The sequence below is a fragment of the Melanerpes formicivorus genome, unplaced genomic scaffold, assembly GCF_026170545.1.
Source record: "Melanerpes formicivorus ecotype bairdi unplaced genomic scaffold, bMelFor1.0.p_v2 SCAF_59, whole genome shotgun sequence".
NCBI lineage: Eukaryota > Metazoa > Chordata > Aves > Piciformes > Picidae > Melanerpes > Melanerpes formicivorus.
In genome coordinates, this window is record NW_027142411.1 from 2649689 (window position 1) to 2672891 (window position 23203).

Here is a 23203-nt window from a genome sequence, read left to right on the forward strand (position 1 = left end):
TGCCACTAATAATCCTTCACACTTAAGTAACAGCCAGCTTTATAAACAGTAATTAAAGATGCCTTCTGGTGCACCTGCAAAGGAAACATCACTTTTGTTCTCCACAAGGACCACATTCTCTTTAGTGACTTCTGATTAAAGGAGCCAACCTTGAGCACAAAAGGTTTAATTTTCGTGGGGACAAGCAGCTACAGGTCACAGCGTATAGCCCTCTAACAGTGTCTCCTAATATCAGCTAAAGTTCAAGTCTGACACTTTCAGCAGAAAGCCTCACAACTTTCCATTTCAGGAACTTTCTGCATACTGCTAATCAGTAGTTTTGAAAGAGGGGCAGGATTCATATGCAAAGCATTGTGAAATCTTTTAATCATTTTTCATATACATAAAAATCAACACCCCCTTGCTCAATCCCCTGACGTTTCACTGAGTAAACCTGCCAGGGATGAATTAAAGCAGCATTCTGAGATTCATTTCGTGGGTCGTCCATCTGCTTGTGCTTCTCCTTTTGTTTGCAATCTTCAAACTGGCCAAGGCTTTTCCCACTCACCATTTACCTTCCCCAAAAGCTAAGCCTTCTCTGAGCACTGCTTGGAAGTGAAAACTGGTGACAGTTACAGCCCTACCCACTCAGAAAACCCAGAGCAACCTGGGTGAGCCCAGAGACGCCAAGTCACTGCTCTGTCTAATTACAAACCCGAGGCAGATTAACCTTTGATGACTAAATTAATCTTCTAAATAAAATGAATATGCATCAGCCTGCAAATTAGGATTAAATGCTTAGCAGAATCTTTATGTGATCAAGCAGGTTTTGTGGTGCAGATGTTAACCATTAACATGAAGCAATAAAATCATTCTTTTTTCTTATAATAACACCTAACAATTCTAAAGCCACCTTTCATCTGAGAATCTCAAAGGGTTTCATAAACATAATTAATTAACCCTCTCAGCATCCAAGGCAAGAGCATAATAATATCCCCATCCAACAGCTGAAGAAACAGAGGCACAGCAACATCCTGGAGCACGTGCCTCGGCCTGGATGTTACATGCTTTGAAAGGGAAAAAAAAGAAAGAAAGAGAGAAAGCAAAACCAAAGCAGCCCAGGTTTACATTGGCTTCATCCCTTCTCTCACGTAGCACTTCTGCCAGGACTGGCAGGGTGGCTTCTCCATAAAGCTGAAGCACCAGTACACACACACAGCCTTGCCCCAGAGATGCTGGTGGTGGTTCTATACAGCATCTAAGGTCAGGCATCAGCTCTGCCAAACACTGAGACACCAGACAGGTGGGCACTGCTTCACCTCTCCTACCCGCTGGTGGAGCAGGCTCATTCACTTGCACCAGCACATCGTTTTACTTTCAAAAGCAGCTGTGGAGCTTGTCTCACTACTGATCAAATGAAAACAAGCACTGCACTTTGTAATCTACTGTTCATTCTGAAATAAATCATTCCAGGAGTGGACGTGAATCTGTTCCCGAGGAAAAAAAATGCTTCTTCTGAATTCTTCCCTTGGGCACTGGGAATTGCCAGACCCTTAAACCATCTGCTCCTTGCACATACCACTTACAACAATACAGCCACAAGCAGATGCAGGTGATGCCAATCCCACTTCTTTCTGACTGCTGGTGGAAAACCTGCTCTTGCAACATGATGCCTATGTTACCTACGTGATTCCTACACAGAGTAGAAGGCTTGTATGGAAGGCTACCACTTCCATCCAGATCCTGACACTGAAATAGATGTGGCCATGCTTCTTTCAGGCTCTCCCAGAAGAGCAAATAGCTTCAGGGAGTCAAGGAGACATTCTTCTGAGGTCCACTTTCTGAGCTCCTCCTTCTGATGAGATATCAAATTCCAAGTGGATTATAATGAGGAATTTAAACAGAACCACACATCACTTTTCACCCTTACTACCCCTGAACTTGAGCTCATTAATTTCAGGCATTATGTGTTTGATTATTATCAAACTGTAAAATGAAGTTTCAATTTGATCTATTTGAATCAAAAAATCATGTAACAGTCTGGACAGGCATGTGAGAATTCATATTCATGATAATCCAATTTGCTGCCATGTTTTGCTGTCCAGTCAGAGAGTCACAGCAGCTTCTCCTGCTATGAAAGCTGTAAATTAATCTGATGGTGTAAAATGTCCATTACTGTAAGTGTAATTTTGTTTGCTTGAAGGGGACCTGGGTAAGTTCTTAAGGTTGGTTTAAATTTCCTGGCTTCTAAAAGGAAGTTTAAACCAGAAGTTTACAGCTATTGTAGAATGCTGGCATCACATACAGAATTTTGGCATGTAAAGTGGCTTCCACAGTACTGGAAGTTAGACATTTAGAAGCATTTGTTATTTGCACACAATGGCTCCTAAAATCCAAGGGAAAATTACAAGGACTTAATAAGCCTTGGACGAGGCACACTATTACTATGAATGTAATTCTTGATACCTCTCACAGCATCTCAGGCCATGTGAAGAACTTAGGAAAAGCAATTAACATTCCTCCATCAACTTTTGTATTTACACTTTAAATTTACCATTTAAGACTTTAATTCTCCATAAAACTGCTTAAATATACATAACTTCAGTGTTATTTAAATGTTTTATGATCTTCCTGAAATGATCAGCTAATTAAAATCACCTAATTTAGTACCTTAAATTTACCTTCCTTTCTTTGGAAGGGACTGGATTTTTATGTGCAGGTTTTCTTCATTTTCTTTCTGAGAAAATCTTGATTTGGAAGGAAGATCATGATTTTGCAGTGAGGAGGAGGGTGTCTTCTAGGCTGTAAACTTCAACTAGTGGTAATCACTAGCTACCTTGTATGACATGAGGTGCATAATTAAGAAATAAATTTATCACAGGAACTTGGAGTTATCAATTAAAACATAGCCAGTGCAGTCCCACAAGGTCCGATATGATTATCTCCGTTATCTGGGCTGTCACTTCCAATGCTGGTTTGGATCTCAAAGACCTCTGAGGGGTGTTCTGTGTGTCAGGTTAAATAAGTGAGACAACCTTAGTGGAAAAATGCAGTGATACAAGCAGGTGCAAACACAACTCTTCCACAGAAGAATAAAGATGTCAGTTTCAGCTTGAATATTATTGGCAAGCTCTTCTTCCTTCCTACTGTACTTCTGAGGGGACTGACAGGACCATTCAATTTGTGGCTGTGCCACAGGCTGTTTGATGGGTTAGGGAAGGCAGAACTTCAGGGGCATTAAAGGACACTTCAGCCTGTTACATTTTTTTCTTACTTATTGCCCTTGGAGACTTTGATTTTTCCTTCTTCCTTGAGTTCAAAGCCAGAGGAGAGAGTGACATTATCTAGTCTGACCTTCTATGTATGCTGTCTCTGAAGCTACACTCTCTGAATCATCCTCTGTGAACCCTTCTCCTTTCCTCTAAGCTACCTGTCATAACACTGATCTACAAATGTATCTCAATGATGAGGCAGTAAATCAGTGTTAGAAAATAAATGGCTCCTCCCACTAGCCTTTTTTCCAGCATCCCAGCTCCAGCAAAATTATTCAGTTGCTTACCCTGAAACAGAATGGGGAAAAAAAATTGTCATCCTCTGATGAATCAAATTTTGGTTCTTATGCTGAGCTTCTCACATCTCTTGCTCTGGGCTCTTTCTTAGACCAGAAGTAAAATGAACAGAAAATGTCACCTCATCATATTTTTTTATCTGATTGGGGCAGATGCATTTTAAATACTTTATGTTCAGCTCTGGAGGCTGGGTACCCCTGATTATGAATTCAGATACAAACCAAATGAAGATAAAACACAAGTTGCTCATCCACAGACTCAATATGAAACTCTAGATTTTTTGCTAAGCATTATATATCTTCTTCAAACCAGTACACATTAAGAAACCCAACACACTCTTCACAAGCCCAGTCCCTGCCCACGCAGTAAAAAAAATATCTGACATTTACCAGAAAGAGGGAAAAAGAAAATAAGAGCTCAAAGCTCCTGATGTTGTTATTTGGGCAACAATTTGAAGTCTGCATCTTGGCTCTAAAATAAAGACTACTGCAGACACAAGAACACCGACAGACAGTGATCATCTCTCCTTTCAAACTATGCTGACAGCTACAGCCATTGTTCAATCTGGTATCAGGGAGTGTCAGTACGAGTGAAATACTGCTTACCTTACTGCACCACGCAAAATATCACATCCCTGCCTTTCCCTGGATTCGCCCCACAAGCGTTCCAAAACGTGCACAACAAAACCACATGAAACTCAGATGATTTCATATCACATTACAAAGTCAAAACACAGAACAGATTCACAGAAAGATTTGCTATGGTTCACCAACCTGTTGAGTGAACCTGGGCCCAGCTCCAAGCAAATCTGGATTGATTAATGTTTTCTTTAAATCAACATCACCTGATGTTCTTTGCTACTGATGTGAATCTCAGCTTTTGCCTTTTCTCTTTGGAATTTCGGATCACTGCAAGCACAGAGGTGAAAACAGCACACGGAATGCACATCCATGTGCTATGTACCAGCTGAAGACCATGCAGCACTGCTTCCCACAATGCAATACAGTACTGCAAAACCAGCATCTCACCAGCCTCCACAGTAATTTGCACTATCACCAGCTTTTTGGTCAGCTCCAGGGGTAGGGCTGTTTTCAAACTCTTCATGCACTCAGGAACACAGCACTAAAGGAGCTCTAAAGCATGGGACCAGACAGAGATACTCTCTGCTATACAAGGAATGGAACCTCCTTCTACCAGACCCCCTGAAATCAATGGAACTACTTCTGGAGTAATCTACCATTACCCACTACAGTAAAGAAGCTTTGGGAAGCCTACTCCAGCGACAGTTGTGCTCGATGGTTTGTAATATTCCAGCACTTGCTAAATATAAATAAATGAAATAAAGTGGGAGAGTGATACTCTGATGCCTGGTAGCACTGACTGTACACTTGTTACAAGTGCCTGAGCAATCAGAACACCACATAAATACCTTGCCATGCCTGTGGGATCCCATGCTAAGTTACAATCCATCACTGAAGGAGGCAGCCGCTCCTGAAGTCATGCTAAAGCATTGCTGAGGTTGAATGTAATTCATTGCTACACTCTCTGGTTGCATGTTTATTTCCTTTAGCAGGAAGAAGTGGCTACACACAGAGCAGTTGTATGCTGGAAATTTCACTTAAAATTTGCATCATATTCAACAATTATTGACCAAAGGCTCTGTAATTTATCAGCTGATTCATCTTCTCCCTTCTATAAGAATTCTTTCTCTATAACCTTTGCATTCAGGAACTCTACCCTGACACGAAGCTGATCTGTATTTATACATTTATTTGACAACTGCACAGGCTTTAAGGATTGAGCCAGGTACAGCCATTCAGATAAAAGAGTCTGTCCCACCATGTCCTCACTAGACACACATAAGAATATGCATTATGTGTGTATAATGAAAACCTCCACTTATCACACAGCTGCTTTATTTACTTATTTACTTCATTTATGACTCCTAGTTTCAGACAAACAAACAACAACAAAACCCCAAACTGAGGCAAATGTTAAAGAACTGCCAAGATTTCTGTTGGAATGGAAAAGGAAGAGGAATATTCTAAGACAGACTGTTCCCTCAATTTCTTCTGGCCAGTTTGTAGTCCCAGCAGATATGCAAAAGCTTTGAACAAGCAGAGAGGCCTGGCAGTGCTGACATGAGCTGAACTCCTCTTGCCTTGTGAAATTCAACCACTGCGACTTCAGCTCTGGCAAAATACACAGAAGATCAACCCAAAAGAAATAGAGGTTTAAACCTGACTGGATTCTTCAGGAGAATTTTTGTCAGCAACTGGAAAAGCCCCCAGCATTTCATTGGGGAACATTCTAGCAGCTTAATTTTTCACTTACATGTTTGTGTTGCACTGGAGCCCATCTACAGTGTCCCGAGTTCCTGCTTTTCCCTTTTCCTAACACTTTAGACATCAGTGTCTACTAATAATCTTAAAAAAAAAGGAACCTTTAATGTTGAGGCTGTAAATATGCCTCTGAGTCCCCAGAGTCTAACTTCTGTCAAAAGCATGAAATGATGACCATGAAAGGGAACTCTACATCTGTGTTTGCTTAGCAGAAGAACTGCAGGGCTGACCCGTGGACTGATGTGGCTGTTTAATATGGTCTCTGCAAACCGTTCAATAACCTCAGAACTGCTGCTTAATCCTCTTACCAGTACCATTGACATTATTTCATGTTCTACCAATTTCGAGCCATCTGCAGAAACACTTGCTGCTCTGGCAAGCCAACAGAGAGGGCCAAATTTGTCAAAAGGCAGCAGCTCTAATCTTCCATGGATAATTTCAGAATGAGATGATTCTTTCTTTCGTGGGGAACATTTTTGCATAATCTTGTAGTCTGAATCTCAGTTCAGTTTGACTTTTGCAAGCCCAGAGTAAAGGTAATTCAAGGTGAGGATCAGAGCTCAAACCTCCATCAAGCTGAATTTTCTGAAGCAAATGTCCAAGTGTGTTTTGAGACGACATCTCCAAAGGTGTTCACATACAAACCCTTCCAAGCCAGAAATGTATTTCAGAAAGAAAAGGTTGGGTTTCCCCTTTCAGTTGTGTTTCTGATGGAGAGTTTGTGGCCATCACAGAAATATACACAAGTAGCATTTTCAGTTAGTGGTTCCCAATTCAGTGTTCAACCTTACAAACCCATTTAAAATTACAGAAACAGAAAGAAGACAAGGATTTGTTAATAAACCCCATCTCTCAATGATTTTCTCAGGCATTTCCAGAGAGTCACAGAGTGCTATACCTTGAAGGGGAAGGATCTGAGTGAGTGAAAACTTTCTGGCTTTGGAAGTAACTAAGGTTTTTGATGCTGTACAATCATTCTTACCTCTCTTTGGGGACCTTTGGGAAGTCACAATCCATTCAGGAGAATCAATTATTGAATGTAACAGTGAGAGCCTTGTGCTATCTTTCATGTCATGTCACTGTCTTCTGTCAGAGAACACCAGTGGGTCTGGAACCAAAGCAGACACACAGTGTGAAATAACTGCAGGAAAAAGAGCAGAGTATTTCAAAATCTGGAAGACTGGTTAACACCAATGTCCTGCTCAGAGCACTACCCACCACAAGAACTGGTTGAAGAAAGAATGTTTCTATATACAATACACTCAGGCTCCCCCTATCACTTAATCCCTCTTCCATCTATGCCAAACTCCAGCTGCAGTCTGTACTCGCCTCCAAAGAACCAGGGCTAATAGCAAAGTAACAGTCGTATCTATTGGCTCCTCTGCCAGCATTTCACAACAGATATCATATGATTAGGTGTTAAGTGGGACTATTTGCACTTTTGCTTATGGCACATATAATTATGTAATTCTGCATAATGCCAAAATGACTGTTTTTAAGCAGCAGCTGCACAAAACAGAGATACTGGTTGGACAGCACGGAAAATGCCATCTTAAATTAAACCAGTACAGTAATTACACACACACATATACACATAGCCCCCTCACTACCAGAAGGACATTGAGTTGCTGAAGCATGTCCAAAGGAGGGAAACAAAGCTGCTGAAGGGCCTGGAGAACAGGTCTTGAGAGGAGCAGGTGAGGAAACTGGGGTTGTTCAGTCTGGAGGGAGGATGGGAAGAGACCTTCTCACTCTCTACAGCTACCTGAAAGGATGTTGCAGTGAGGTAGGTGATGGTCTCTTCTCCCTACTATCAAATGATAGAACTAGAGGAAATGGCCTCAAGTTGGTCCAGGGGAGGTTTTGATTAGACATTGGGAAAAAAATTCTTTATTGCAAGAGGCAGTGGAACAGGCTGCCCAGGGAAGTGGTGCAGCCAGCATCCCTGGAAGTGTTTACAAAACATGGCACTCTGAGACACGGTTTCATGGCCATGGAGGTGGTAGGCTGATGGTTGGACTCCATGACCTTAAAGGTCTTTTTCAAGTGAAACAATTCTGCAATCCTAGGACTATCTAACATGGAATGATTTTTACAAAGAGGTCACACCAATGGTTCTGAAGCAGGACTCTGCCCCTTTTCTTGCCTGTGAAAGTTTTGCCAGGCCCAGAGTCCTTACAATACCAATTGTGCTTTGACAGATCCATCCATCAGGTGTTGCTGGTGTTTGCCACAGAGCAGGCTGGCACTGGGTGGTCCTGTCAGTGTTTTGGGTGAGGCTGCACATATTTGTGCACTGAGTTTGCCAGTGCTTTACAGTTCTTTGTGCAAAGAACCTTATGGGCAGCACAGTGGGAGAGATCAGTGTAGGCAAACCATACACAGCCACCCTCCACAGAGTTCCTTCTGGGAAAGTAAATGAATAACTGTCCTTGACATAAAAAATATAGAGGAAGGTACATTTAACTTTGATTATTTTTCAGACAAGATGTGTCCTAATTTGACAGCACAGTAACAGCAATTGCATGAGCTTTGATCAGAGTAATCCTAAAGCAAAAAGGTTCCTTAGCAATGCTGTTACATTTTCAAATACATCCTTATAAGCATATGAGTAAGGTGGTGGCAGTGGTAAAAGTCTGCCACAGAGGCGTTCTATAGAGGTCAAAAGGAGATCACCATTTGTTTAATTTAAATAAATCAATTTGTTAAACAAGGAGCTGCTGAGATTCTACAGTTAGAGAGTGGAAAGCAAAGAGAGATAATTATTTTTGTTTGCATAAATCATTTTCTTATTACTTGAGGATCAGGGTGGTACCATTTGGGTTCAAGAAAGGAGGGCAAAAGAAGATAACTGTATCAATTTGCTGATCAGGGTTACATGGGATTTTGCTGCTGGGGCTAAAGGAAGGAAAGCAGATCATTATTTTTATTTAAATAAATCAATTTGTTGTGATCAGGGATCACATGGGGTTGTGCTGCTTGCAAGGAAGGCATAGGAAATTCTCCCTTCTGGGTAGCTGGTTGGAGAACAAATGTTCAGACACTACCAGATGGAGAAAGGACAAAAGAAGCCTTCAAGACCACAAAACTGGATTTCTATTTGTCTCTTTTGAAAGACTCTGTCATCTTGTACTGGTCTCTAATTTGAGTTCTAACAATAGCTGTTTCACTTTAACACACTGAGTCAGGGTTACACACATGCATGTGTGTGTCTGTGGATGTAAACTAGGTATATGGATACTGAGATAGCCAGAGAGCAGCTAAGGGGGCCTCAACCTGCAAGAGCCTGGTACTTTGAAGCAGTGCCTGACACAGCTACTGGGAAAACTCTGATTGCCCAGGACCTAGGGAATATTCAGTGTAATCAATGGCCATTCTGTGTACACACAGTTTTAAGGGCCTGACACTTCTTTTGCTTCTTTTCTGAGGCAACTAATGAAGCTCTATGTGCAATTTATAGGCCCTCCATGAACGAACTGGAAATCTACAGCAGTGAACTCATATCCAAAACTAATAGCTTCAGTGTCAATGCCAAAAATTGACTAAGCACTCTTTGTGCCTGCAAATGGGGTTCTGTAGGCAGTATCCTTCTATCTGCCTTCAAGGGATAATCTCATCTTACAAATAAAACAATTGTTTCATTTGCTCATTGCAATGGTTGAATGAGGCTGCAGAAATGAATCTCCCTGGTTCTGAATGTTTCCAAGTCAATCAAGTCAAGATTTGGGGAGTGGGGTTGCTTTCAACTAACATGTGTTGTTATCTGCAAAACTAGTTTAAAAAACCCCTATGTTATTTTCACAGGTTTGGATGTGACTCGTGCAAATTAATATGCAAACCACTCCTCTCACTGTGCTAAATTAATAGATGGCTTAAATACAGTGTAGAAGTCAGAAATCTCTGACTCCTGGATCAAGGTCCCCCATCCCTGGAGGTGTTTAAGACCAGGTTGGATGAGGCTCTGGCCAGTCTGATCTAGTGTGAGGTGTCCCTTCCAACCCTGACTGATTCTATATATTATTACCTCGAGGTACAAAGAAGGAATCATCTAGCTAGCCCTTAGCAAATGAAGCAATGCTTAATTGATTACAGAAAATAGTGGGCCCTAGCCATCCCTTGGATGCTTTCAGAGTCAATAGCACGGTCCAGGGGATGAATTTGCATTCTTAACAAGAATGATAAATCTAACTAAACATCTTTATTTTTACAGTACGTTAAAGAAGCATTTTTATTTAGTGCAGTCATATATCTCCACATTATTTTGAAGTATGCTTCTTTATTGCTTTTATGTCCTCAGAATTGCCTGAGGAAAGCATCCTTTTCTCCCTGTGTTTCATTGTTGTTACCCTTGTAGAGTATAACATGCACAAACTTGATTATGATTAATTGAGGGTTCTGGCAAATTATGTTTTTATTCCTTTCCATCTAAGTCTTCCATCTGCTCAAGGGAAAAAAAATAAAAGGAAATTTTACAGTTATAAGCACACTTGGGGCTTTCTGGGTAGATCATCAGAACAACTTGTTCAGCACTGAAGAAAGTCCTCCTTCACTCTTACGTCATCAACGCACAAATACATCTCTGTCCTGCGAGTAAGGCTGAGGGACCATGAGAACTGGTCAGACTACATTTGATCCAAAACCTTGCTGCAGAGCTGGAACTTCAAACTGAATAAAGCAGCTTAGAACACTGTTCAATTAGATCCTACCTCCAAAGAAGCACTTAAAGCAGCTAAGTACTAAGTGTGTAAATATAAACACCTGTGTCCTACGGCACAATGCATGTAAAATCAGGTGTACTATTTATAAGAGGCTCTGTTGAAGTTCTTACCCAAGGTGATGCAGCTGCATATACCAGCCCATTAAGCCTGGTGTACCACATCAGATAAGGCCCTTCCTTCAGGGTGTATGATTCAGCTATAAATGCTTGCCATCCCTTGGAAACTGGCAAATGAGGTTGCACTTGGCAGTCTGAGGTTTTCTTAATAGGATGAATGACAGAAGCAAGAAGTCATGTTTAACTTGTCTGAATGCAAAGAGGAAAAGGCAGGGCTTTTTCATTTAAAGACAGCCTTGTCCTCCAGCGTTCTTAGTGCACAGCACAGGGTGGTGTTTTTGGCTGATGAGAAGGCAAAATTGTGGAGGAATTTGCTCCTCTGAGACCACAGAGTTGAAATAACAAAACCCAAAACAATTTCAGCAGATAGAATTGGTCTTTAGAAGCCTGATCTGGACAGCTGGTGGTACAGGGACGGGGGCTGCTAATTTATGACAAGGTCAGTGGTGTTCTCCTTGCTCAGCAATAACCTGAATTGGGGTTTTGGCCTTGGCCCAGGTCCCTGTGAGTAGCACTGCAAATGACTAACACCCCACCACTGCTCTTGAGCCACCACTGAAGGAGGCACCTTAAACTGGCACACCTTACAGTGAAGTGAACTGCAGAGCACTGGTGTGGTCTGTTACTGCAAACCAGCTGTAAAGGTGGTGACTCCAGCAGGAGGAGTAATAATCATCACCAAAGACGAGTTAAGTGTGGGTCTAATTGACTGTAAGGATGACACCCGATGACTAGCAGGGAAGTTACTGCAGTGTTACTGCACGTAGATGGACAGAGCTGAGGCTGACTAAGTCAAAAGACAAGGAGTCTGTGGTTCAGCTGAACCAAACTAGATTTAGAGGGAGATACAGAAGCCTTACTTCCTCTGCCAGAGTTTGCAGAAGATCCTTGTCAAAGAGGTACTGACAGCAATGCTGTAAAACCTCTCAGCAGCACACTAAACATTAACTTCTCTGGTAGCCTCACAGTGGATGAAGAAATCACTTTGTGTAACAGGCATGGTTTGTGTAGAAAAAACAATTCTGTGGAAATGGCAACGTGGATCAAGAGTCCTGACCAGCAGAGTGAAAAAAAACCACAAAACATATGAATGGCACCTGGCTAAGTAACAGAGAGTCATTGCCCATGCTACAGGAAGAAACCAGTCACTTCTTAGCAAGGAAAGTTGTTCTATTAATACAGTTCAAATGGGTTTTATTCCCAGCTGAACCTCCCTAGATGCTGGTCAAGTCACTTCAGCATTCTTGTTTCTAGGCTCACAAAATGGAGAGGCTGCATTTACCCACCGCTGCACAGTGACCTGAGTAAGAATGATTCACCAGGGTAAACTCTTCCAGTGATATGTATCACCACTTCCTGCTGCAATGCCACAGCTGGGCTAGAAGTGAGGGCTGTCTGATTACTTCACCCCTCCAAGAAGCAACCCACACACCACCAGGTCCAAACAGGACATCACCTAGAAGGATCTGATGAGCAAAGTAATCTGGTGACAAAGCTACTAGAAACAGTGGACAGAAACCCCTGGAAACATTGTCCCAGTTGGCTCTGGGGACTACTACAACATAAGCATCCTGCTGCAGTCCTCCTCCTCCCCTCCCTTTGCTCACACATCATGTGTACACAAGGGCACAAGAGCTAATTCAGTCTTCTGTGGAAAGCTCTGCATGAAGCCTCTTTAATTGGGCTTTGTGCAAGTGTGTGAATCTCATCCTGATACTTCCAGGGTACTCAGGGAAACGTTAGAATGGCAGCACAGCAGAAATGGAAAGTGAATTATCATTCATTGCCAGCAAATCATTTATTTGATATCCTCCACCTTTTAGTTTTTTTTCTCTCTCTCTCTCTTTTTTTTTCCTGCTGGCTGTGTTTGTGATTGTGTGTGAAATTAATTTCTGAAGAGTTTAGCTAATAATTATTGGTGAGAAGATGCTGGCAGTCTCTGCAGATAAACAAGAAGTGGTTCCCTGTGCCACACAGATGGTGTGGCACATGACTATCCTTTTTTTCTGATTTAATAAATATTAATCTTCTGCCTTTTAGGAAAGGTTGTGCAAGACTTTCTCAGCTTCTGCTTTGCCATGGGAAATGGCCAGTACATGCCAAAGGTGCTCCCATTATACAAAAAGGCAAATTTTCCTTATTTCATTGCAAGACGAGACACTTTTCCAAGTAAAATTACTATGCACACAGATTATATCTTCCCCTACACAAATCCATGCAAGATGCTGTTTAGGGTGTGCCTTTTTTCCTAACCACGAATTCTTCTAGCATCAGATAAAAGAGATTTATTATCATATTCCCATTTTATCTTCTAACTTTTGCCTAGTGGGAAAGCACAAAGGAGACAGGTGACCCCCCAAAAACACTGCAGGAAACAATCTTACGTCAAGGCAGCTGGCAGAAGCTGAGATGATCTTCAACGAGTTGCCAGCCTGGCTGAAGACTTTCCCTCACTGTCTTGAGCAAGCTGCTTTCTTCTTTGTGCCTCAGTTTCCTGCCTGCAAAATAAAAGGGACAGGAAAGTATAATCAGTTTTTCCCTTTTCTTTCTGCCTTATTCCTCCTGCAAACTCTTAAAGACAAATCTGATTACGCATTTAGCAGGTGGGGGCTCCAAACTCAGCTGGAGCCTTTAGGCATTACTATAGTGTAAATAACAATAATGATGATGGAGTGTGAAAACAGAGAAACAAAAACTTGTTCTTTGTTCTCCATAATGTGAATCAAACTGTGGCTGGACTTGTATTTACCACCGCCAGCTCGTTTATTTATGAGAGGATTTATCAGAAGTGGTTGGGTTTAATTTCCTCTAATTCACACCGAATGAAAAATGGCAACTGTCTGATTTTAATCTATAACCTGATGATAGGGCTTCCCAGAAATAACAAAAATACCACATTCAAGGTATCCAAACAGCTACTGTGGGAGCGCAGCACAGGCCGGCTGCGCCTGCTGCCTCTCACCTTTGCTCCATGCTCTGCCTGCCTCATCTTTTCCAACAGTATCTGGCAGAGCCAGAATCACTGACACAGTAGAGAAATTATTAATGGTAACAAAAAGAATTTCAGGAGTCCAAGAGCCTTCCTTGGCATCCTGCTCCACAGAAAGAGTTAATCTTTTGTTCTCAGACTAACCTTACTCTTATTTTTTGACGGAGTGGATATGTGTTTTTAAGGTGTCTTTTCTACGGGAGGAGGAGGAGGGAGAGACTGTGAAAAACCAACTCATTTTCACATGGAACAAATGCATGAAGTTAAATGTAAGTGGGCATTGACAAGTTCACAGATGATAGGGGGAGGGGAGTGAAAAAGGGTATCAAAAAGATGGAACTCCTTTTCAAACCAACAGGAGAAAGATTCAAAAATAGGAGCAATCAATAGCACCCTGTGATCAACAGGAAATGCTAAGAATAACTGTATATCATGTGTGGCTTCAAATTTACAACCAGGACATATAATCTCATTGTAAGAAGAGAGTCAAGTTCAAGAACTTAGCCTCTCCAGTAAAGCTCTCATTTTAACTAAAGAAGCTGAGGTCGACGGCCTCTCAAATGAAACAGATAAGGCGACACAGGGTTCTTGTCAGAAACAAATGTTATGTCTCTCCCTACTGAAAAGCTTAAAGATATTATCAGCAAAAGCCTAGTTGGGCCTGAAATGGGTCCCAGAGAAGTAATATTAACCAGGCTCCTGGCAGATCATTTATTTATCTCAAGCTAAATTCAATAAAGAGGGCCATATATAAGTGAGGGAAAATAATGCAGCTGCTAGTAATTTATCATTGGATGGAAAGTCATTGTTATCCTTATCTCTCCAATGATGTTCTATTTCCAACTGGTAATGAATTATGGGGCTTGCCACATCTTTACTATGTGACAGGTCAACACTACCTCATGGGTACTGCACTGTATTTATGCAATCAATAGAGAGTCTGCTGAGAGAATATTGGCAACCATTTCGTGAGAGCGACCTAGAGCTGCATGGCCTTATGATGGCTGGTGGTGGTCAGTGGGTAGCACAGCACCTCTATACTCCTTCAAAACAAAGAGTTCTCTGGATATTTGTTACGTATTTTTCACTTTGCTCTTTGTAAAGCCAAGCATGTGAAGTGAACCACTGGATTGTTAATTATAAAGCATTCTGCTCGTTTAAGCTGGCTCAGCCACCAAAGGGATCTTTTCTGTTCCTTTGTTGCACTTATTAGAGGGATTTATTAAATCAAACTGCAGTACAGACTTCTCCAAAATTATTTGTGCCTGTGGTGTTTGGGGCACAGCAGAGGCACAAAGAGCAGAGGGTTGGCCAGGCTGCTGCTGAGATGTAAGGACAGGCTAACAAGCGGCGCCGGGTGCCCCACAGAGCTCCCAAATTTCATGCAGTGCTTTAAGGTGGAAGCCATGCAACTCAACACAGAGTTTACTTTCCTTAAGTCGGCTGTGGGGACCCTACCAGCATGATCCCTGCAAGAGGAGCAGGGAATAGCAGTGCCATGGGATGGATGGCCTCAGGAGGAAGAGCCTGGGTGGAAGAGCCTTGCTACAGGGACACTTGGCAAGGGTAAGGTTGCCGGAGTAGTGCCCCTTCTCTGATGCCACTCTCCCATCCCAGAATCAATTATGCCCATGCTTATTCTCCTCTTTACTTCCCCACATTGGCTTTCATTATTCACAAGAAGGGCTCCTGTGGCCTGAGAAGTTTGGATTTACACTAAAAAGCCAGAAATACACTTGTAAAATTTTACCTGGAATGGGGGTGGGATATGTGTCATAAAAGACTAAAAAGTTTGGATTTGGAAAAACACTTCTTGGCAAATCACAATTTCCAAACACTTGAATTTTTCACAAAAGAGGAAAGATTTTAGAATGCACAACTTCTTGTCATTACAACTTACCAAAGGGAAAAAAAACCCAACAAAACAACAACACAACCATGCTTTGACCCAGATCTCATTCCTAGACTAGGCCACTTGGTTCACTGCCTCTCACTGAGATAGCTTCCCTCTTGAGGAATGAGAGACAAGATACTTTCACTGGAGAGAAGCAGCAGCCATGTGAGTGGTAGAAGCCATTGGTTGTAATAACCCATGGATTTTTGGCTATGCAGGGGGATGACCAGATGAATGGGGCCATCAATGCTGAACCTTCCTAAAAGCCCACAATAGGACTTGTGTGACATCCAAATAAGGCAATGAAAGAAAGAGTAAAGCTGTCTTTTCCCATCATTGTGGAAAAAGGAAGTCTGGGCGTGCCAGCCAGCTACAGTTCACTTCTATAACGTATGAGGTGACCTAAATGATATTAACTATGGTGGCTAAGCCTAACTCAGGTGAAAAACAAACACGGATAGTTCTATCCACTGTTAAATAACAAGTGTGCTTCCTGGTGACAGAGACATACTGTGCCTTCTGGCATGTATGCATGTGTTAATATGTCTCTTTGGCGCTGTATGTTTAGGAAAGTCTTAGTAATGGAAAAACAAGGGTGTTGTAGGTGAAGGCTGAAGTCCTTTGGCAGAGCAGCGTGTGCAAGAGCCTGACCAGAGCCTGCTGGATTGTACTTCGGCCCAGGCTGTGATAGCAGTCTGTCAGCTCCACGAGCATTAGCACTCATTCACAAAGACTCAGAAAGTCAAGGAGAGCATTACCATAGCCTGGAGTTCTCCCCTGTACCGACTGAGAAATAAATTCCATATGGTTTGGCTATACCAGAGGAGGTCTTGCCCAGATCACATTAACATATGAAAGCTCTGGTCCCTTCGTAACAAGTCAACTCAGGAGGTCACCTAGCTGATGCCAGGGAGACTTTGAGTTTCTTTTAATACTTGAGAAAGTATGATGGATGCTTTAGAATTTAAGTAATGTAAATAGCACTAAATAAATAAATAAGTAAGCCCCTAGGCATCATAACTCATCTAAACCAAGATAATCCAGAGAAATACACCCCTTGAAATCAACTGCTGACTTGTGAGTCTATCTTAACCAGCAAGGAGTCTGCTACTTGTCAGATAATCCTTCTCATGTAGCTTCAAACATACTGTCAAAACTGTGTATAGCTTCTAGCTCCCAGGCCTTCTACTCACATACCAGTCCCTCAATTCACTTTTTAATTTCCATTATTTGGAGTCCTACCTCAAAATTTGTAGGAGAGAAAGAAAAAAAAATCCAACAAAACCTAAAATATTGACTTAAAACTGCATAGGTTTACAGAGGTACAGTCTGGTAAGAATGATGTATGTGTTTAATAATATGTTCCCTGGCTAATAAAATACTAGATTATTTTTGGACTACAGAATTTAAATAGAGGGAAGTTTAACCATTAGGAACCTGTTTACTATTACCAAGAGAATAGCCAGTTGGCAGGTCAATAGCTATCAGCAGAAATAAAGAACCACAGCAGCCACCTGTGCTTAAGGCTTTTCCCTGCTAGGAAAAAACAATAAATGAAAGGACAAAACCTGAGAAGCACAGCTAGAGCATGCTGGGGTTTATTCAACACTGCTCTGAGACTACTGATTTCAGAGTTTAGTGCAAATAGTAGCCAGTTCTTCCAGGTTGCTTAGGAGAAAATGGGCTGCAAATATCTGCATCAGAGTTTTTCTCTATATAAGCAACAGAATCTGAAGCATGTAGAAATAGCTCAGACAGGTTCTTCGTGGTACAAGGATTAGCTGTCAAAGGAAGTGTGCACAGAGGGCAGTTTCCTCTTCCTATGTGAGTAGTCCTACCACTGAGCCAGTTGGACATTGGCCATTGAGGGTTGAAAAGGCCAGTAGACACCTGTGTCAAGTGCATCCTTCCTTTACCAGATGGGAATAACTGGAGCCTTGAGACAGTTCTCACTTATTGTCATTTGAATGGGTCAGAGAGAATCACACCTGCAGAAGAGCTGCACTTTGTATCTCACAGACCAGCACTCACCGGGTGGAATCACTGTCCCAGTAGTGTCAAAGGGACTTTTGTTGTGGAACTTGAGGATAAGTCTCTCTGTTGCCAGCACTGGGCGCTGTCAGAGCAATAAAATCTTCCTCTTATATAATCTAAGACATACATCAATCCGGAAACTGAAAGCAGAGGAGAGGATTTTTCTCTCTGATGTCTTATTTTCACATGAAGATTTTACCAGCCAGCTAAGGTCAATAGGTTTGCTTGGTTTTTTTCCTTCTCTTTATTGTCCTAGAGACTCCTTTGCATATATAAATCTGTATGTACTATATTGACATTTACATACCATTAAAAAATAATTAGCACTGTGGTGATTCAGATAGTCTCTAATATAAGCATAGGGAACAACTGTATTAGTAAATGACAACATTTTAAAGGCAAGGACGCTACAGGAAATGTAAAATGCTCCTTGCCAGAGACACAGAAACATTCTAGTCCCAGTATCAGCTAATTATTGACAGATGGGATGCTTAAGTGAAAGATAAACCTACAAAGGATGTAATTTGTTTTCTTTAATTCCTTGCCAATGAAGCACCAAGACCTTTGACTTCAGTTTAAGTTTGGATAGTCCAGTTAGAAAATAAGAGGCTCATTTTTTTTTTCCAGGACACTTCCTCTAATCACAAATTTTGTATGATTTGATACAGGGAAAATGTAGGAAATCACTGGCTACTTGCCTTCCATTTTAAGGGCTCTGCATGTCATACCAATGCAGTAACAGCACTTGCAGAACACTCTTGGTGCTCCTGGCCACCTCCTGGTGGTTCTCTAGGGTTTGTTGAAGTCTTATGGTACCTGGTCAGTTTTATACCACCTGTCCCATTTGCAAGTTCACAGTGGCTTAACAGCTGCTACAGATATGAATGGCCAATCAATTACTATTGATGCAATTATTCTTCTCATCCACAAGCAAAGTCTTAAATGAATGTGCAAATATTAACTTAGGCTCCAGCTGATGAGGTTTTTTTCCCCCTGTGCTTGTAACTACTGAACTACTTCTGAACTTTGATAAAACATTTACAAAGTAAGAAAAAAAACAACCACCAATTAAAGAGAGCAATTGCTGGTACAGGCAGCACTTATGTCATTATCACAGGACCTTAACCTGGACTTGTCTAATGTTACATAACTTTTTGGTACCCTGCCCTCTGTACAGTCAAAAGTTGATTAGCAGTGAGAGCAGAGAGTTGCTGCCATGGCTCAAGGCCAGCATGCCACCCAAAGAGCCCTTCAGCATGCTCTGTGACCGAAGTGAACGCTTCCACAGTGCTCCAAGTTAACAAGGAAGGCAAAAGGTGGTGCTGCCTGTGGGGTGCTGAGCAAAGGCTGGGACCACTGCTCCACACTCATGCCACATATTCCCATAGTGAGCAAAAAACACCACCACCATGGGAGGCTTGATATGTGAATATCAGGACCCCGTTCACTGAAACAGAAATTAGTGCAATGGACTCAACAAGCCTCCAGAAGGACAAGCTCACAGGGGTTTGACTTCATAACGTGGCTAAAGGTCTAATTAGACAGAGGTTGACTGCAGCACCACCACTGTCAATGAAGATGCTTTTCCAGCACATGTGACACAGGCTTTTTTCCTTTGAAAGCAGATTGTCAACTTTTAGTTCTGCTCTGGCTTGCTCAAGAGCATCAATTTCTTCACTGTTTGCTAGAATCAAGTCTCCAAGCATATAAACAGACACTTCAACTGCCAGAAAAAAACTGCAATTTTTTACAACATGTAGGAACCTCAGTAGAAGTATTTCAGAGCAAGAGCTCCAGCTCTCAGGGTGGCTTGCTTTAATGTGCTGCTTCTCTGGAATTCTGAAAACATTTGTGCACTGATTTGTTAAAAAATAAATCTCTCTAGATGCAATCCTTAGTCCCCTTTGAGGTGATTTGGGGGTTGTGGAGGGAGACACCACTTACATTCTGCTTCCTTTTCTTCCACAGCTTAAATTCTGTAGGTCAGATAATTGATCCACAAGAACAAGCCAGGATGGGTAGTAAACTATCCAGGGCAAACTCACTGTCACGTGAGTTTTTAAATCAAGGTTGAATGTATTTATAAACCATGTGCTAAAGTTCTACCACAAGCGCAATGCAGGAATCACTAAGCAAAACCCTCTGGCTTGTGGGAGTCAGCCAAGATTATTATAATGGTTTCTGCTGGCCTTAAAAATCAGCAATAGAGGTGAAACAGAAACTATGGTTGAAATTCATCCATGTGCAAAGCCCTGTGATAAAACTTTGACTAGAATTTCAGCCAAAGCACATAGAACATTTTAGGGCCACCCAGCATCCAGTGTGATTTTTAGGGAAAACCCCCTGAATGACACATGGAGAAGAATGTCTATGTCAAGCCTTGTTAAGGTTTTGTTTTGCATACTGTGAGAGGAAATAAAAAGCATTGCCTCCTGCCCCAGGGTTGCCGCTGGAAGAGAAAGACCAGCTGGGACCTCTTGTGGAATGCAAAGGAAGCTTAACATTTATCTGCTTTTGCTCCAGTTGGTATTTGTTGGAGGAGCACTTAAAATATGCATCTCCAAGAGAAAGAAAACCTCTAAGGAAGCTCTTTTGACTTATCAGCAAGTTTCAGAAGGGCTGGAGTCAGCGGTGGCTTTGCTGCACATCCTCCAGGCTCACCAAATAGTCTCTAATGAATAATGCTAAGGCCTCGGCATAGGAGGACACACAACCTGCAGTGGGGTACAGGAAGAACCCTGCTCTGTGAACCCAGTTACTTCTCTATTTCAATAATGTCTATTGTAGAATAAGATTTATCATGGGAAATGCTGACTCCACAACTCACTAACATAAACCATCTGCTGAAGGGCAAAACACATGAAATTGCCTTGGGATTTGGAGCACTTTGGGAAGAGCAGGATTTTAGCATACCACATCTGGCCAAAGCTTATTACCACCTCCTGAAACGGACAGGTGCCCACTGCTCCTCCTGCACCGACACACAACCCAGGTCAGGGGGCAGAATCTGGCCATAAATACATCCACACGGGTCCCACCATAAAGGGATTCTGTGACTCTTCCCCGGCGCCTGGAATGTGCATTGTGTTACCAAACAAAGGAAATTATGCAAAGACAGCCCCAGAGGCAGAATAGCCACAACCCCCTCCTACTTGTGAATACTGGGCAAACCCTAGCCACAATTAATTACCTGCCTCTGCTCCTTTTGTTAGATGATCAAAGCAATGCATCCACTGCTTGCACATGAATGTGACTTGGTACAAAATTACATTCATACAGAGCGGTGCAAGGCCAGACCCAGAACTATTTGTCATTATTCCCATGCAAGTCTCCTTATGGAGGGAATTGCTTCTAATTACTTAGCCTCAGAACTACAGGATGCAGATGGACTTCTGCAATATTAAGGTGATAAGGATATATAGCAGAGAAAAGGTAGAATCAATTCTTCTTAGCTTTCTTTGCTCCCTCATCAGCTCGCCTGACAGCCATGAAATATTTGTGAAATCTATTTCAGAATGACCAGACAAGGTACTGGAAACACCACAGCCAGTTCATCAGCTGGCTTTTCCAGGAACACTTCAGGAATTAGGATGGAAGCATATTCCTTTCCCATAGCATAACTGCAGTGACCATGATAAGCCTTGTTCTGCGATACTGCTCTGCATGCTGCCTCACACACTGTCAAAGGAACACCATTTGCCTGCTTTCAGTGACAACTGTGCAAAGGACCATTCTATCTGCTTAAACTTCCTTTCTTCTTTTCTTCAGTTCCATGCAGCATTTTGCATCAGCACTGGATCATGCTGAGGTCCTTCCAAATCAGTTTTTGTGGCTCTGTGACTGACTCACAGTTGTGTTTACCCCTCCAAAGTACATGTGGTCAGCCCACCTGCGTGATGCAACTGAAACCATGGATCTCATTCCTGAGTTTGGCTGCCTAAAATGACAACTGTATTATCAGCCCACCTGGAGCAGAAAATACAGAGCTACAAGGATACTAACAGAGCTTGGTTCTCAGGCCACCAAAGTCCTCAGGTATTTTTCTCCTGCCCAGAATAGGTTTTGGAGACAGACTGCTAGACTTCTATCTCAGGCCATTCAGTCTATATGTGCTCACGGTAAGGCAGAAAAGTTTTGCAGCCTTAAGGAATCCAGCCCAGGGTTTCACTCTGCTTATGAGAGCTTTGTATATGCTCTCCTGACACAAAAAGAAAGAAAGAAAACAAAAAGGAAAACTTTGCACTAAAAGTGTGGAATTTGGTCCACTAAGAATTTTAATACAAAAGCAGCTCTACTTAGTGTCAGTTCAGAGCCTTTAAAACACACAGTTGAATATTTATGCAGTTTCCCTTTCTTTCAGGAATTGTTTGTTGCTCTGTTCCATCATAGTACTTCTCCAGCTCCTAATATTTTTGGATAATGTTCTTGCCTTCATTTGTAATCACTCTTTATTCGGTGTGGAAGATGGATTTTTCCAATTTTGTGCTATTATATACCTTAGCATGGAAAGGATTAGATGGTTTTTCTTTTTCCTGTTAGTTCTTATTTAACTGCTTGTGAGCTTCAGGGATTTATATCCCAGTAGGTCTAATTCTAGGATTATAGGTATCTAGATATCCAGTAAATCATTTAGCAGCATATAGGTTTAAGGCAACTCCAAATAACCCCTCCAGTTAGCTCTCCAGCTAAAAACTGAAGTTAGCTAGAAGCACTAGATTTGAGTAGGCATTGTAAAGTAATTCAGAGTCACTAATTTACAGTCTGATTCCACTTGCTTCAAAGGCACTGATAAAATTTATATCCAATTCAGTGGGAACATGGCAAGACTTTCAAATCCTCTTGCTTCAGACACTTTCCTTCTTCCTAGCCAAATACTCCTCCTCCTCTGATTTAAGGTTCATCTCTTGTTGCCATAACTGTTGCACTTTTATTTAGATAAGCACTGTCAGGTTGTGTTGACCCAAAATTTAGATTTATTAAATAGGAAAGAAAAAGAGCAACAGAAAGCTTTCTGTATTTGCCTTAATTAAATAAATAATTCCTGTGAAAGCAGCTTCTTGGTTTGGACTTCAATTTTCCTTGGCATCACCTACAGCCTGAACATTGCAGCACTGTGCTTGTACATGAAAAGAAATAGGGGACAAGCAAAAGTGAAACTGAGTTACAGGCTTTCCTTGTTTGGGCTTAGTGAGAAGTAAGCATGTGGTATTAAAGATCAAAAGCAAATCTATCATTCAGGATAATCAAAAGCAATACTAATAGAAAAGATAAGGGAAACATTGCTTTTGACTGTGCCTTTTAATATGCTCACGCCTGTTTTAACATGGCATAGTGAGGAAGGCTTTGCCCTGGCAGAGCAGTTAGTGCAACCACAGATCTGTGCCAGTTCTCACCAGGCGTGTCTGGGGGTTTGTCATGCCATGTTTCAGGCAAGGCATTGCTCCACTGGCACTGACACCAGGAATGCTGGAGAGGCACAGGTGTTTCAAGTCAGGGTTCCAGTTTGGCTGGAGAAGCAGAAAGGTGCTAAATTCATCACTTCCAGCCTATGTGAGAAGATGC

The 23203-nt window shown here is 41.9% G+C and overlaps 1 protein-coding gene across 1 annotated transcript in view; it reads right to left on the minus strand.

Annotated features, from left to right (window-relative positions):
• MAF (MAF bZIP transcription factor) overlaps nt 1–23203 on the minus strand; it is a 680268-nt gene that overhangs the window by 508327 nt on the left and 148738 nt on the right. Inside the window, exons 3-4 of the mRNA XM_068161626.1 lie at nt 13109–13222; nt 6873–6998 (exon numbers count right to left, since the gene is read on the minus strand). The gene's annotated coding sequence lies outside the window, so the exon portion shown is untranslated. The remainder of the gene's footprint in view (nt 1–6872; nt 6999–13108; nt 13223–23203) is intronic.